This window comes from Colias eurytheme, chromosome 9 (assembly GCF_061535395.1).
Source record: "Colias eurytheme isolate Ceu_HAF_F1 chromosome 9, ilColEury1 Martin Lab GWU primary, whole genome shotgun sequence".
Taxonomy (NCBI): Eukaryota; Metazoa; Arthropoda; class Insecta; order Lepidoptera; family Pieridae; genus Colias; species Colias eurytheme.
Window position 1 is genome coordinate 12,558,079 of NC_142988.1, and position 12,292 is coordinate 12,570,370.

The 12,292-nt window shown below is 32.2% G+C and overlaps 1 protein-coding gene across 1 annotated transcript in view; it reads right to left on the bottom strand.

Annotated features, from left to right (window-relative positions):
* Positions 1-11,508, bottom strand: part of tio (zinc finger domain-containing protein tiptop) — a 263,098-nt gene extending 251,590 nt beyond the window's left edge. Inside the window, exon 1 of the mRNA XM_090105103.1 lies at positions 11,339-11,508. The gene's annotated coding sequence lies outside the window, so the exon portion shown is untranslated. The remainder of the gene's footprint in view (positions 1-11,338) is intronic.
* Between the last annotated feature and the right edge of the window lie 784 nt (positions 11,509-12,292).

The window sequence follows — 12,292 nt, forward strand, 5'->3', positions numbered from 1 at the left end:
GAACAAACAAACTCTTCAGCTTTATAATATTAGTATAGATTAATAATTGTCACCATCACTGTCAAAATATTATAGGCACTATTCTTGTTTAATAATTTTACCGCATTCTTTATTCTCGAAGCGCAAACTAGATATCAGCCAACGAAATTTCAGAAATGCACAGCTGTTTAACATAACCGACTATCAAACTCACAAACTTCTTAAATACATCCAATTAATTAGATTAGCCTCCTTTAGCAATAGTTCGCGTTTTAACAATTTCAAAGATTAATAAATGAGACAGAAGTAGGAACTCACTTCCTGCCCAGCAGATGTTTTTTAAACTGATTAATCTTAGTACCACATCATTTTCTTAGAGCTAGGTAATATAGTCACGCGAACTGGACGGTCGGGGATTCGATAATTAATATGCTAATAGTTCAGCTTTGCCCACCCTTGTACGTGCGAGGCATTATCATTTGGTGTCAAAGATTATGTATAGATATGAGTGGTTTATACGCACGAACATCCAACCTCTGTGAGCAACTGGATAATTCTTAAATTCTTAAAAAAGATGCAGACAACATATTTTGTTCCTGAAAAACAACCTTAAAAATAAACAATTGAAAGTATTACCTATTATGTATTATTATTATATTAATTACTGAATTGTATACATATCATCTCTGAAAAGTAGGTAAACCTATAACCTATCTGTCCACTATAAGAATTGCTTTTTGACAGCTCGACGGGTGATACCAGAAGTGATGTCCAAAAGATTATCGATTGTGATACCATTTGAATTATAAATTCAAAATATTATCATAAATCGAATCAGGTACGTAAATGATAATTACAACGTAAACGTACTAATAAGATATGTAATAATAAGACCACATATCTATGAATTTTATGTTAAAACTAAACTAAACTAATATTTTATTATTTATTGGTTTCTATCTTACAATTTGGTTGTCTTTATGTTTAAATTACATAACAAAATAGAAGAGTTTTTCTGTATCGGATATATTTTACAGAGTATTTCTATCGATTATTATAATCTATCGACCCATCATTGACTAATTCTGTGTAGACATCACTAAGTGGGCGGGGCCGGTCCATGAAGTACAATAATTATTTGTTACATGACATTTTAACATAGACAATACAATTCTTCATAGGCGTGAAGCTGTCAAAAAGCAAATAATATAATGGACAGAGTATAGTAATTTAAAGAGATACATTATTTTGGAAGATTAAATATCTTAGCTCTCTCGTAGCTCTTATTCCTGTGGTTACTGTTTATTTTTTATATAAAAAGTAGGTATCTAAATTGTTGAACAAAAACTTCTCAATCCAGATAAACCTCTTTAAATCAATCGAATCAACTCACATCTACACCTCGTTTCATACACAAAACGAAACAATCACCACATAAACCTCGTTACTCTTTGCCGCTCTGATTTGCGTGCGCGCGCGCAGCAAAAACGTCATAATTTACGAGCGAGCGCTGACGTTTGAGCGACAGCCGGCATCTAGTCAGCCGTGCAATTATAAATCGCATACATTTTTAATCCGGCTATAAATATAAAGTAGCTGTAATTCCTGACTTTGCCTGTTATGTAATTAAACGCTGGGAACATTTGCATACAGAGAAACTGCGAATAAAAACAAGAAAAACATTAAGTTTTTGTATAAACTTTAACATCATAATGACCACCATAACAATATTATACTAGTGGTCTACAAAGTTAGAGGTGGGAATATCTGTGGCATAAGGTTTGCATGCCGGTCACTTGGAGTACAATATACATATATATTACCTATATTCTTTCTAATAACCCCTTAAATACATACCTATAGAACATTTATTGGGAACTATAGATCAATGAAATACAACAAGATGTAGAGTTAGGTACTCGGAAATGATATTGTAATATGTACTGTGGTTACTCTTTATTATAAAACAATTTTAACCGATATCACATTTAACGTTAAGACAAATAATAAAAAAACGTAAGCAATATATTTATGTAATTGAAAAATTGCCTTATTTAAAGAGAACTCATTTCCTGAAGGTAATTGTATATTTAGCCACATATTTTTAAATCCTAAAAATAGGTTCCTGCATTTGAATACAAGGTGCCTTGCAATCGGAATTACAATACGTCCATTAGTATTAAAATACAATTCAATTTGGAACGCAAATTCCGTCGTTTTGTGGAAATAACCCGTCACTGACTGGAAGCGGCGTGACAGCGCCGTATCTCGTCGCTGTCAATCCCAAGTTCAGTTTGACGGGTGACAGGTGACGCGTGACGTCAGCTGAGCCTGACGCCCGTCACCTGTCACCGCCGTCGATAACGTTCATATTTTGAATGTGCTAAATTTGCAGCGGTACTTTTGTGTTTTTAAAAGCAATTTTTTGTGAGGCGATTGCGTTTTTAGCGTTTACGGAAATTTAGCTGCAGCCAGGTTTTAGGATTTTGATTGATTTGGATTATAAATTATTATTTTTCTTTTCATATGGTTTTAATTACCTATAATATATGCGATAATATTCTTCTGAATAGAACAAATATTTTCTTTTCTATTTCACATTCACATTATTTTGATCGCATTGATGAAATTAAGGCTCTATCTCTCTAGGACGCACAAAATATTTTTTCATTCAATGAACGACGCGGACGTATAAAAGTTCTATAGAATTCTTTTCGTTTTTCGTATTTCCTTTTTAAAAAATTGAGAAAATTGAGTCATCATTTACCAAAATAACCAATATTCTTGTTTTGTTAATCAATAATAAAATTCATATCTACAATACCAATACAAATAGCATCTCGAACATTAAAAAAAACAAATTACATAAACACTCATCAATACGACGAATGTCCAAAGCAGAATTAAATGCCTAAACACTAATTAGGATTCCTGGATAACGCGTAATAAGCTACACTGTGACGTGGGGGGAGTGAGGAGGGGTAGGGGGGTGAATGCGATCCTTAAGTGAATGAGAACAAAACGAAGGGACAGTGTTGATGTAGATTTACGTGGCTGGCCGGTGCTCTACTGGGCCGACGCGGAACAACAGAGCAGTGGAGTCGCATGAATATTGTTTTTAAATTTTTAAGTAATTTGTTTTTTGCAATGCCGACTGCATCGAAACGTTTTGGTAAACGATATTATTAATATTGCGTAAATAGGGCTTTAATTAGTAAACAGGCAGGAAAGCAAAGCAAATAATGTTCATAAGATCGTGAAGGCAATGATAGACTAAATGGTAGAGCGTTTATGATAGCTATCATAGCTAGAAGCACAAAACTGTCGTTAAAAAAACTTTTCCAACATACAGAACGAATAAACAGATAAAAAAAAATAATAAGAAAAGCATTGGAAATTAATTGAACAGAAAAGTAGTTTGTTACTCGTCAATCGCTTATGGACGGCAATACTTATGAATTTTATTTTAAAAATGTGTTGATAAAGTTTTAAATTTTGTTGATATAATGATATTAACATGTTACATACCGGTTCTATTTTAAATTTAAATCTTGTATACAAATATGATATAATATGAAGTTTGGATGCTACCAATTTAAAGCAGCGACTCCACACCCCTCTCTGTGCTATTATGTGCGACAGGATCGCGGGCTGCAGATAGCGCGGCAGACATTTTTTGCGTCCCCTTTTTGTTTCGCTTTGTCCACATACTAACACTGACTACTGATCAATTCTACATCTTGTGTCTTCGGAATGTTATCGCGGATCACCGGATACGGTGGTAATTATGGGGAGTTTGAGCTTTGAACGTTTGCGTGATTTTTGCAATGTGGTATACTCAAACTCAAAAATTTTTTTCGGGTAAACTTTTATAAGTGTTTAGAAGAGCTTTTTTTTACTACTGAGAAGTTTAATATATTTTTGGTAGAGCAATGTCTGGTACGAAATCTCGTTGAGACCATAATTAGTTTTATATAAACAGCATATTCGTACAATTTCATATACTTGTCATACATACTTAGGTATTTAAAATCAGTATTTCGATTACTTTCGATCGTTTTGCATATTATTATTGTTAAATAAACAATTGTGTTCTAAATGAATTTGAGTGGTCAATGGATATACAGATTTAAACCTTTTGATAAGGAACATCTGTAATTAATAAAATAGTATATTTACAAACGGCTGTATAAAAAATACTTTTTTATTTTTTTAAAAACGTTAATATAATTAAACAAGGAAACATTAAAATTCACCTAGTGCTCGTTACAGTTGAAAATTATATAATATTCCTTTTTAAGCATAAAAATAAACAGCTCGATAAATTGCATTTAATACAAATACATGCAAAAAGTGCACCTTTCCGTGGAATAGCACAATATCGTGAATTCGTAGCAAATTTAAATACAACATCTATTAAGATCCAGGTGTAACAAATTTGTGAGTCACGCGTTCCCGGTCACTATCTGGCTATTACCAGCGCTTATTATAATGACCACCGCGAAGAGATTTAATCGCGCGTTCCAATACACGTCTGCTCGCGATGACAGATAGTAACGAAATGCGTTTTACGTTTAAATGGATATATCGTGGATGCGTGCGCGCAGGGAATAATGAGCAGGTGAGCGCTTATCGGTGGCGTGTCAACTTAGTGTCGTTATTGTAAGCTAAATTAGTGGACATTTTGTTTTCAGACACTGTTCCTTGTTACCGCTGATAGGTAATTTATTTGTGAATTTAATAGAATTAATGTTGTGTCGTATTGTGTGGAACGCTGTTTATGGTTATGCTCGTGGTTTTGAATATAAAATTTTCGATATTAGTCCGCTGGAATTTTTATAATATTCGTTTAATGGAAACGTTTGAACACATGTCGATTGAAGCAGTGGCGATCTGAAAAATATGCAGATAAATTGAAATATTTTTTTGCACATGCACATGTACGGTGTACCTGCCTACATAAACGCAATATCGTCTGTGCTTTCAAATTCATTAAATATTCCTTTCCAATATTTTCTCCCATATTACAGATCTTACCAAAATTAAGCAGATTTGAAACGTATTATATCTATTGCGTATTTTGCTCCAAAACACATTTCCGCACATCAACGGATGATCTCCATATCTTGAGCTCATGTCAACAGATGGTATCAGCCTTATCACCATCACTCAGAGTCAATCAAATGATAGGTAGATGATTGACGTGATATCAATACAAATTGAAAACAATATTGAGAACATTGCATTTTATAATACAAGGACGATGCAAGTGCTGATTTTGTTGTTAAATACCTAATTGTATATAAGATTTTTGTTATATTTAACCCTTAAAGCTTTTCTGTCACTTTTTTAGTACATGTACTTATAACCGTGTAAATCTTGAACGTTCCAAAAAATCTAGAAAATTGAATACGTTGGTGAAAGTACGATAACAATCCTTTATTTTTCTCCTACATGCCAAATATAGAGAACATTTCATTCGTGTACTAGGTGACTGTTGAATTTAGGGATTCCCGGAATTAGTGATGGTTTGTGTTTCTGGTCAATAATAGCTTTAATGAAATAGTTTCCGTGTTTGATTTCTATTGATTTAACTTTTAGGTGAGGTAAACTGTTGTTTTTGCTCTAAATATTATGAAATATTCAAATAATTCTATGAAAAAATATTCGAAATATAGCTGGTCCGTTTTTTGGGACAGTGCCGTAAATACAGGTAACTAAGAACCCATTGGCATGTCCCAAGAAACGGACGTTGCCATGATTCGTACTTTAATAAAATATCACTTTTATGGGATTTTCTTGCTTTAGAGTCTTTAATTATACGTAGAATTATTTTAATTAAGTTCAAAATGACGAATATAATCTAAGATCAGTTAAATCTGTTGGGTCTACAATAGAACCGGGAGTTCCTCGACCTCCAAATGCATTTCGTCTAAATGTCCTAATCATCGGCCAAATATCACTTCACATTTAGAAAAACCATTATTATTTGTATTAAATGAAACCAAAGGTTGCTTGACACGAAATAATAAATGTTATTTAACATTCCACACAACTAAATAGTGTGATTGAGCTCGAGAGGGCTCAATTATCATTTGTTAGGTATTTAGTTAAAATTGAAGAATTTTTTGTTATAATAGATAGTGAAAATACTGTGATACAATAAAACAATAAAATGCTACTTGAAATTGTTTTCAATTGTGTTGTATTAAGTGAATTTTATTTTTTTTTCATTGTTATTTTGTAAGCTGTATGACAGCGTTGTCCGTTTTTTGAGACAGCAATGAAGACGGGGTTCTTGGCAAAGGCCGTTTTAACGGACATCCTGAAAAACCTACTTACGGAAAATTTGTTTTATTTTTTTCTCTACTATAGTATTTTTTAATCAATAACTATCACTAAAACCAATTCAGGTCATATCTGGGTACATTATTTCAGGGCTTGCCGTGTTAAGGGTTAATCGTCGTCAAGTAAATTCGTAATTAACATAAATTAGTAAACAAGAGGATGTTATGAACAAATAAATAATAAATGTAATAAATAAGATGAAAATCTAATTTTTAAATTAGTTCGATGGAAAAATTCAATTAAATTTTAACGTGACAATACATTAATATTTATAAAAAATCTGTTTATTATTTATTTATTTTAGTGATTCCGGATCAAAATTAAAAACACACTTCGTATTGAAAAAGTCTCAAAAAAACAAGTCCTGACTCCTGCTATAGTCGATAGATCATACACTTATAGATAACTAGCGGTCCGCCCCGGCTTCGCCCGTGGTACATATTTCGCAATAAAAGGTAGCCTATTTTCTTTCTCAGGGTCTAAAGGTAAAGATTGTCTGTGCCAAATTTCATCAAAATCGGTTGAGAGGTTTAAGCGGGAAAGCGTAACAGACAGACAGAGTTACTTTCGCATTTATAATATTAGTAGGGATAATAATTATTAAGAAATAGGAAAATGTATTTATTTTACAAAATCATAATTATATTTTGTTACAATTAACCTTTGTTTTACAATAATCACATGTGACATCGCACGCGAGGTTCCGTGGTCATGAAAACAAAAAAAGTTACAATTTGCAACCGAATTTATGTCGTGGATGTCTGTTTTTCTGTTTGTTTGGCTATTAAGATATTTGTTGATATTTCTCAAAAATACTGAAGCGATTTTGTTAAAATTTGGAGTGTGAAGGACATCAATTAAAATTATAGGCTTGATAATTAAATGTTAGACTAGCGACTATAGAAATTATGTGGCCTAGAAGTCAATCGAGTCGTTTGCTTTTGAAGATTATTATCTGGTTATCCAAATCATGCAAGTGCTATCAATGTTTGACATTTCTCATCATTACCATCTTCATCGGTCGTTGACATGTGACATCTACTGACTACTAACCCACACTTGGCCATTGTGATGAACTACGACCTCAATTTTTCAAGTCATTTTGCAGTGGGGAACGGAATAGACTGGGACGGTGAATAACTGACCTTACCTACACCATCTCTAATAACTAATTTACATAAATATTACCCAGATAATATACTACAGTCAACACAAACCCATTCAAACATTCACATTTCTGCGACTAATAAAAACGGGCTCATAATCAGCACCTAATTGACTTTACCTCACATCAAAGTTACATTGACCCCTGTCCACCGTTTCACGAAGTATTCTTGCCAATTCATTTAAACTTTTCCCGCCTGTTTATTTGGTAATGGCAACACTGAGGCGAAAATGATCCAACTTAGAGTGCAACTCCATAACTGGGAATTGACTGTGTTTTTATGTTGCCATGTTTTTACATTAAACTAGGATTATTTCTGAATTATTTTGCTTATGTAGAGCGGGATGTTTAAGTAGAAGATTTTTTGGTTATGGGAGTGAATCCATTTGTGTATGGTAGTTATTTATATTACTATTGTGTATTTCTATTACTTAATATAAAAAAATATATTATCTACTTACTATGCAATCATTAACTTTAATATTTACATTTTGTCTGAAAAGTACTGATAAGAGAATAAATAAATAATTCGTAATTTTTTGTTGAAAATGCTCGTAGATAAATCAAGGAGGTCAGTTTCGGGAAATTATTACAAGAAGTAATTTTAATTCATTAAATATTATAAATGCGAGAGCTCAAAGAAATTTAATATATTCTCATTATCAGTTGTACATATATATATAATTATTTTTTACTAGCTGCGCTTCGTGGTGGCTCCGCTCCGTAGTGGTGTTAGCGTAATGATATATATCTAAGCCAAGGCTATCGGCTTAGGTAGCTCGATAAATGGGCTATCTAACACCGAAAGAGTTTTTCAAATCTGACCAGTAGTTCCTGAGATAAGCGCGTTCAAACAAATAAACTCTTCAGTTTTATAATATTAAGTATAGATTTTGAATGTGGTTGGGAAATGTCATTTTCTAAAATTTTTCATATTATTGATATACATAAAACCATTTTCGGCAATAACTATAACGCATATAATCGCATATAATCAAATAAATATGGGTACGTAGGTACTAACCTTTATTTTATAACATCCACTAAGCACTTAGTAGATAACTGTATTATTCTTCCAATGAATAAGGAAACAATTACACACAATTAATAGATAATACATAGAATTATAGATTATTTTATTCCAATAAATTAATGATTACATTCACATCTTACATTAATGTGTTGAACTCAAATAAAGTAACACCTTGGTAATAAAATATTACTAGAAGCACAGACTAATAATAATATACTACGTATACAACTAGAAGATAGTGCTTTAGCGTGTCGATAATAAATTCAATACATTTTAATAATTTCATTTTACCATATTTGTACTTCAATAGTCTCTATATTGTAATTATAAATAGGATATTCTTTATCTTCATGTCGCAATTATTGACGCGGATAGTCATGTTAAAGTTGTATAATTTGTCGAATTGTTAATGGGTGCAATTTATATTTAAATATAAATATTTTTATATAAAAAAGTGATCTTGTTAGGTCCTGGTTATATTTTTTGTATAAATTATAAAACACATTATAAATATCAGCATTCACAACATATTATTATATTTTAGTTTTACCTGGAAAAAAAAGCAAATCTTTGCGGAGCAAAAAAATGGTAGAAGGAACGTTTTATTAAAGAAAACAATTTTAAATTAAACCTTAAATGAATAATTTTACATGCACATCTTTAATTTTATTTCGTTTTAATTAAAATCAAACTTTGATTCAAAATATTACAACTTTACTTGAGCCTAAATTCGCCAATCTGAACAACTAGCGCCATCTCTTGGTAGATTGCAGAAGCTAAAACATTTAATTTCCCGCTGTTATTATTTCAAGAATTAAGAAATATTTATAAATTGAATGAATGTTTTTAGTGTATTTTATTAACAAAAATTAATCTGTATTACATTTATTACAAAATTTAAATATGTATTTCAATAAAGGAACTAAAAAGTTTTTGCCTTAATACAAACACTTAGTTTTTATTTACTAAGGTCAGGTGGGGTAAGAGGGTCACTGGGGGAAGAGGGCCTAGAGACCATAACTAGTAAACCGAAGCGTTTATGACTATGTACTTTCCGTCGATAAAAAAGTGAAGGCGAATTAGTTTGAGCGGTTTTGAGTAGATGTCGCTACGTAGCACAGACATCACAAAAAATGTAAACAAATTTGACAGTTGCGAATTCGGCTAACACCAAGTTGGCTCGTTTTTTTGCGAACCCATATTTTAGTGATAAAAGTGTGCTAGAAATATTTTAAATACCCTGATACACGGAGAAAACTGTAAGTATTTCTTTTATTAATCATTTTAGTTAAGAAACAACTAAATATTGTGAGTTTCTTTCGCTTGAAAATCCTAGACTTCAAAAACAATAGCTGGGGTAAGAGGCTCACTATTGACGGTGAAAGAGGAGCATATGTTTCTCTTCCCCCGTGTGAGGGGTGACCAACATTTTGATTAATTTATAATTATATGTGGATAAAATGAAAAGAAGTGACTGACTGTTCTGTACCTATTACAATTTTAAATTATAACTAAAAATTTCTCGCTCATGTGTTTTTTTTATATTTTTTTTTTATTTAATAGGCTTAATAATTATTAAATGGGCAAACGAGCATACGGATCACCTGATGTTAAGCGATTTCCGCCGTCCATGGACATTCGCAACTCCATAGGAGTCACAAGTGCGTTGCTGGCCTAAAGGATTATGCCTCCTGTGCCAGTAATTACTTCAGGGCCTCATCTCACCACCAAACCGGAACACAGTGATGCAAGCACCACTATTCGCCAAGTTTCGCTAAGTTCGCCTGTCTCAAAATTCCAGAAATTCCAAAGAATTTCTTTTGGATCAAGAAGATCATTTATATTTTTAACTGACTTCTTAAAAAGGAGAAGGTTCTTAATAGATGAATTAAAATACTGATTCGCAATATTGATCTCATCACATAGTGCCATTGTTATTTTTAAAGAGTAACTAACTAGGAAAACTAGTTAGGGACAGACTGTTTACCATTACTATGTATGATTAAATAAAAATAGAATTATAACTAGTCGACTTCTTTTTAGTTTGCCACCCCTGATCGAACCTGTATGTCCCTCTTACCCCGAATTGATGTATTCTTGTTTTTTATTCCAAATTATACCTTATTTCATCGACATTAAGATCTAATATTGACCAAAGACATTCTATCTACAAATTAACGAACATTTAGCAACGAATATTTTAATTCAAACTCCAATCTTAGGAAATACAATGACTGACCCTCTTACCCCTTGTAAGGGGGAAGAGGAACGATTACTCAATCTTGACAGTAATGTCAATATCTTCGTAAGAACTGTTATTTGAGTAATGACATTTAGCCTTCGGGAAGCTAATACATAAAGGTAAGTTCTGTGTGTTTCAAACATCTTAAAAAGCTATAAATGTTGTTCCTAGCAGTCAAAATATTTTACTGAAAATGAAATATGTTCCTCTTACCCCACCTGACCTTATTTTATAAAATGTTTCAATGTCATTTTATTATTTCAACCTAAATTTATAATTTTGTAGGTAAAATAAAATTTATTTTAATTTTTAAAACATTCAGAAGTTGTCTTTTCAGATAGACGCAAACCGTATTTTATCGTGTTTAACCATGATAATTAAATTCAAAAAGACCCTATTATAATATTAACTGTATTATAATTATGTAATAAAAATAGCTTCTGTATAGAAGCGAGCATTTGCTTATAATGCAAAATAACAGGCTCAAGTTACACGACGGTCATTCTCATGTGTTTTTATTTATCATGTTTAATTAAGCGAATCGTGGCCCGATAGCCATTGTCCGACTTACCTGTTCAACGATTTAAATCTCTTCGACCGGTTACACCGGCTGTCCACCTTTTATTTTTCAATAATTTATTTACTTCAATATACCACAACACAGATCAAGGCGAACCTTTGCATTTTACCTCTTAATAACACTAATATGAAATGTTTTAAAGTTGCAATTAATTTAAAAATATAATCTGCATTTGAATAACTTTTTTACAATGGCAACATTACTTTGATAAAGTCTTCATAAATCTGTAACATTGTTTTAATCATCGTGTTCTGTTTTTGAATGTTCGCGTCGAGCGCGCGATTGAAGTCGCATTTCGCGCCACACGTACGTCATGCAACGCGTCGCGCGCGTTTGCTGTCAGTTGAATCCGTCACGCCGGAGGCGGGACGCCAACAAACGACTCGACCAACTTCGAACGATTCCGGCGACCGGCTCACTTCGTTCTGTCTCCCTCTTGTAGCTGTAAAGTGAGCTGAGTCACACGTTGCTCTGACAATTATTTTGCTTTTAAATTTATTATACGTGTTAAATCTTGATGGTAAGTTAATTTTATAATTTCTTTTGACCCATAAATGTATTTAAAGTTATATATTCATCTTATCATTCCGTAAATTGCGTTTAACCCGTATGGGAAGTATTGTTGCAATAATTATCTTTTTTATCTACAAATCTTTATGGCTATGAACAGATACGATTTCCTAAAAATCTAAATAAATTTACCCTTGTTATAGCAAGCTCTATTTTCAGTTTTATGAATGAAATATTATATCTTCAAGTTCTAACCTCAAAATGTTTGATGCTTATAGTTTCCAAACAAGTATTCATAGATGGCGCTCAAACAAAAAGATGTCCAACTGCCTTCCAACTGCACTCAAGTCTCAACCTTTGCCTTAGTTTTGTGACCGAGATAAACTCAGTTGTTTTAATTTTTAAATATATTTATTGTCATTTTATATGACATTT